This window comes from Canis aureus, chromosome 22 (assembly GCF_053574225.1).
Source record: "Canis aureus isolate CA01 chromosome 22, VMU_Caureus_v.1.0, whole genome shotgun sequence".
Lineage (NCBI taxonomy): Eukaryota > Metazoa > Chordata > Mammalia > Carnivora > Canidae > Canis > Canis aureus.
The window spans coordinates 23,535,734-23,541,749 of NC_135632.1; positions in this window are offsets into that span (position 1 = coordinate 23,535,734).

The window sequence follows — 6,016 nt, forward strand, 5'->3', positions numbered from 1 at the left end:
CAGAGAGAGAGGCAGAGACACAGGCAGAGGGAGAAGCAGGCTCCATGCAGGGAGCCTGATGTGGGACTTGATCCCAGGACTCCAGGATCACACCCCGGGCTGAAGGCGGCGCTAAACCGCTGAGCCACCAGGGCTCCCCGGAAAATGAAGGCTTTTATGTGAAAATAATTTTTAATGTTAAATTAAAAAGTCAAATACCGTGCAAGGTATCACTGCGTATGTGAGGTATAATCTATTGGCTGGTCTGCCGCAGGCTGCCAGGCTTCTTTCTCCCTCTGCTTCAGGGCATCCTGGAAGTCCTCTGAAAAGGCAAGGCGGTTATAATCACTGTGGTTCAGGAGGTTGAGAAGCAAGCCCAGACTCAGAAGATGTGCATTTCAGACTTGGCTTTAATGGTTAGATCGCCTACAGTTACTCCTCAGGCTGGAAAGCAATGTTAAAAGTCTCCAATAAAAGGAAAACCATCTGGGTGAAATAAATTGATGCATCTTTTAGTATCTTGAGCTTGTATGGCTTTGCAATCTCTTGTGACAGGTATTGACATGGTATTCCTTCCCTTTTTAAAAAAATTATAAATAGAAAATATTTACAAATTACGAAGAATATCTTTCCATTGATTTGTGTCTTCTTCAGTTTCTTACAATGATGTATTATAATTTTTAGTGCATAGAACTTTCACTTCCTTGGTTAAATTTATTCTGGGAATTTTATTCTTTCAGGTGCAATTATAAATGGAATTATATATCAGTTTGTTTTTCTGATAGTTCATTGTTAGTGTATAGAAACACAACTGATTTTGTATATTGATTTTTGTATCCTGCAACTTTACCGAATTTGTTTATACTAACAGTTTTTAGTGATGTGTTTAGAATTTTCTATATAATATTATATCATCTGCAAATAGAGATCATATTACTTCCTTTCTGATTTGGAAGATTGTATGTTTTTCTTGTCTAATTGCTCTGGCTAGGAATTCCAGTACTATGTTGAATAATTGTGGCAAGAGTAGGCATCTTTGTCTCATTCCTGATCTTAGAGGAAAAGCTTTCAGCTTTTCACCATTGAATATGATGTTGACTGTGGGGTTGTCATTTATGGGCTGTATTATGTTGCTATATGTTCCCTGTATTCCCAGTTTGTTGAGAGTTTTTAACATGAAAGAACATCAAATGTTATCAAGAGTTTTTTTTTTTTTTTTTTGCATTTATTGAGATAAACACATGATATTTATCCTTTGTTTTGTTGATGTTGTTTATCACATTGACTTACAGCTGTTGAATTGTCCCTTGCATCACTGGAATAAATCTCATTTGATCATAATGTACAATCATTTTAGTGTACTATTGAATTTGGTTTGCTAATGTTTTGCTAAGGATTTTTGCATCTGTGTTCACCAAGAATATTGGCCTGTAATTTTCTTTTCTTGTAGTGTCATCTGGTTTTGATATTAAGGTAGTACTGGCCTCGTAAAATGAGTTTGGAAGTTTCCCTTCTCTTCTATTTTTGGAAGAGTTTGTGAAGGATTGGTATTAATTCTTTTTTAAATGTTTGGTGGAATTCACCATGAAGCCATCTGGTCCTGAACTTTTCTTTGTTGGGAGGTTTTCGATTACTTATTCAATCTACTTGCTAGTTATTCGTTTGCTCAGTTTTTCTATTTTTTCCTGATTCGGTCTTGGTAGGTTATATGTTTCCAGGATTTATCCATTTCCTCTAGGTTTCTGAATTGTTAATGTATTATTATTCATGGTCATCTCTTATGATCTTTTGCATTTGTATCAGTTGTAATGTCTTTTATTTCTAATTGTATTTGAGTCTTTTCCATTTTGTCTTGGTTAATCTAGCTATTTTGTTTATCTTTTATTTTTTAATTTTAATTTTTTTATTCTTTAAAGATTTCATTTATTTATTTGACATAGAGAATAAGAGAGAGCATAAACAGGGGGAGTGGCAGGCAGAGGGAGAGGGAGAAGCAGAGATCCTGGTGCAGGGCTCTGCCTTAGGACCCTGAGATCATGATCTGAGCCTAAGGCAGATGCTTAACTAGCTGAGCCACTTAGGTGCCCCTATTTTATTTATTTTTTTAAAAAGCTCTTATTTGGGGACACCGAGGTGGCTCAGTTGGTTAAGTATCTAACTCGGTTTCAACTCAAGTCGTGATCTTATGGGTCATGGGATGGAGCCAGGTGTGGGGCTCCACACTTTGCAGGAGTCTGCTTGAAGATTCGCTTCCTTTGCCACTCCCCCTACTGGTGTACACACACACACTCTCTTTCTCTAGCTAGAATGAATAGATAAATCTTTAAAAAAACTTTTTTAAAGCTCTTATTTTCTTTCTTTTTTTTTTTTTTAAATTTTTATTTATTTATGATAGTCACACAGAGAGAGAGAGAGGCAGAGACATAGGCAGAGGGAGAAGCAGGCTCCATGCACCGGGAGCCCGACGTGGGATTCGATCCCGGGTCTCCAGGATCGCGCCCTGGGCCAAAGGCAGGCGCCAAACCGCTGCGCCACCCAGGGATCCCTAAAGCTCTTATTTTCATTGATCTTTCCTATTGTCATTTTAGTCTCTATTTCATTTGTTTCACTTGGATCTTTGTTATTTATTTCCTTCTACTAACTTTGGGTTTAATTTGTTTTTGTTTTTCTAGTTCCTTGAAGAATAAAGTTAGGTTGATTATTTGAGATCTTTCTTTTTTTCTTAATGTAGGCATTTATTGCTATTGTCTCTTAGAACTGTTTTTATTGTATCTCATAAGTTTTGGTAAGTTGGGTTTCCATTTTATTTGTCTCAAAAATTTTTTTGATTTCTCGTTTGATTTCTTCTTTGACCCATTAGTTGTTGCTTAATCATCACCTATTTGTGAATTTTCAGGTTTTCTTCTTGTAATTGACTTCTAGTTTCATATCATTGTGGTCACAAAAGAAGCCTGATATGATTCTAATCTTCCTAAATTTATTAAAGCTGCTTTGCAGCCTAACGTATGATCCTCCCCAGAGAACATTGCATGTGTGCTTGCAAAGAATGTGTATTCTGTTATTTTTGGATGGAATGCTCTGTACGTGTCTGTTAGGTCCATTGTTCTAACATGTATGGCTTTTCTCTCTGGATGATTGGCCAACTTATCTTTGAAAAAGGTGCAAAATAAATTCAGTGGAGAAAGGTTGGTCATTTGAACAAATGGTGCCTAAGGCATTTGGAATTCATCCATGCTGTTGCATATTTCGGTAGTTATTTCTTTTGTATTACTGAGAATTATTTCATAGGGTGGATATGCCACATTTTATTTATCGATTTATCAGTTAAAGGAGATTTGGTTGTATTTGGTAATTATAATTGTTATATAAATAATCATGGGTAGGTTTGTGTGTGAACATAAGTTTTCGTTTCTCTTAGGTTAATACCTAGGAGTGGGATTGTTAGGTCATTTGGTAAGTGTATGCTTAACTTTGTAAGACACTGATAAACAGTTTTCCAAATGGTTGTAACTTACTGAGTTTCCATAAGCAATGTATGTGTCTTCCCATTGCTCAGTGTTGTCACTTACACTTGGTATTGCCATTATTTTTTATTTGCCCATTTTATTGTGTGTGAAGCAGTATTTCATTGTAGTTTTAATTTTCTACTTTCTAATGGTTAATAATTTTGACTTTTGATGTCTAATGATTTATTTGATATATGTTTATTTTCTTCAGTAAAGCCTGTCTGTTTTGGGGGGTGATTGTTTGCTTACTGAGTTTTGAGAATGGTTATTATATATTTGGAATACAAATCCTATATCAGACACCTAAGTTGCAAATATAGTTTTTGTAAGTGTGTGGCTTATCTTTTCATTTTCTTGATGTGTCTTTCAAAAGGCAGAACAGCATTATCTACAAAAGCCAAATTATGGAAATAGATCTAATATCCATTGATGAATGGATAAGGAAGATATGGTATATATTTACAATGGAATATTACTCAACCACAAAAAGAATGAAATCTTGTCATTTGCAACAACATGAATAGAGCTAGAGAGTGTTATGCTAAGTGAAATAAGTCAGTCAGAGGAAGACAAATACCATATGATTTCATTCATATATGTACTTTAAGAAACAAAACAAATGAGCAAATGAAAAAAAAAAAGAGAGGCAAACCAAGAAATAGACTCTTTTTTCTTTTCTTTTTTAAGAAATAGACTCTTGACTATAGAGAATAAATTAATGGTTAAGACTCTTGACTATAGAGAACAAATTAATGGTTACCAGAGGGGAAGGGGATAGAGGAGGGATGGGTGAAAAAGGTGATGGAGATTAAGGAGTGCACTTGTCCTATCATTACATATTGTATGTAAGTATTAAATCATTAAATTCTACACCTGAAACTAATGTTACGCTATATGTTAACTGATTGGAATTTGAATAAAAACTTTTAAAAAAGAGCAGACGTTATGAATTTTGATAAAGAGCAATTTATCATTTTTTTCCCTTACCAAATCTGCCTTTGGTGTTGTGTTCAAGAAATCTTCATGTTAATTCAATGTCACAAAATTTTTTCTTTAAAATTTTCTTCTAGATGTTTTGTAAGGTTAGGTTTTTACCTTTAGGTGTATTATCCATTTTGATTAATATTTGTATTATGTGTGAGCTATGGGTTAAGATCCTTTTTTTAGTTGAATGTCTAGTTGTTCCAATATCATTTACTGTTCAGTTCACTGATACCTTGTTTTATATATATATATATATATAGAGAGAGAGAGAGAGAGAGAGAGCCAGGGGTGGGGAGATGGGAGAGGGGCAGAGGAAGAAGGAGAGAAAGAATCCTAAGCAAGCTCCAAACCCAGTATGGAGCCTGACTTGGGGCTTGATCTCACAACACAGGTTAGATCTGAGTCAAAATCAATAGTCAGATGTTTAAACAACCGAGCCACCCAGGCACTCCTCTCTTCAGCTATACTAAACCAGTTTATTTTTAACACCCCAACTGAATTTTCATTTTTATTTATATTTTTTATTTCTAAAACTTCAATTTGTTAACTTTTAAATTCCAGTAGTTCTTTTTGATATAAAGGTCTTTTTTTGTCTTTAGTTTTATCTTTTATTTCTTTATTATTTTTTAAAGATTTTACTCATTTATTCATGAGATACAGAGAGAGAGGGAGAGAGAGGCAGAGACACGGGCAGAGGGAAAAGCAGGCTCCATGCAAGGAGCCCAACATGGGACTGGATCCTGGGACTCCAGGACAAGCCCCTGGCCGAAGGCAGGCACTAAACCACTGAGCAACCCAGGGATCCCCTCTTTTATTTCTTTAAACATTTCATTTGTGTTTTTATATTTTGTATCTGACAGTACAGTATATTTTCATGGTGATTCGTTTCCCTGTGTACTGGTGGTTCTGTACTGTGTGATCATATCTAACTGGCCTCCTTCTGTGAGATTGCTCAGAGATTCAAATGGAGTTGCTGTCATCAGATAGGACTTGTATGTGTTTCTACTGGGAGCATGTGGGGGTCCTGGTCTAGAGCACTTTTATTTCTTTTGAGAATGTAAGTTTAATTCAGAGGACTTAAGTTAGGTTCCCACCTTGCTCTCAGTTTAGTCCTCCTTTTCTAATGCTGACTTTGACATTTTCCCTCAAGGAAATACTGGTTTTGATCTTCCTCATTGCTCATCTTTCTGGTTATAGTTTTTTCACTTCTTCTCCCCCTCCTTCCACTGAACATGAGCTATTTGATGCTACTTTCTTGTGAGCTCAGCAATGTTTTGTAAAGATTGATTTTTGTTATTTATTCAGGATCTAGTTATATTTTAATGAATGTACTTTACAGAATATGTATTAGCCATATTACAGGAAGCAAAGATCTGTTTTATTCTTTTTTTAAAAAATACTGTGCCTGGCAATGGTCACATGAGTCACATCTGAATATTTTTGTTATAGTTAAGACAAATAATGTACTAATTCCAGTTCAAGAGCAGTTTTTCCTCCTGTTTTATATAGCCATCTTGTATTGACAGAGTGGGTGAGACACACCATCA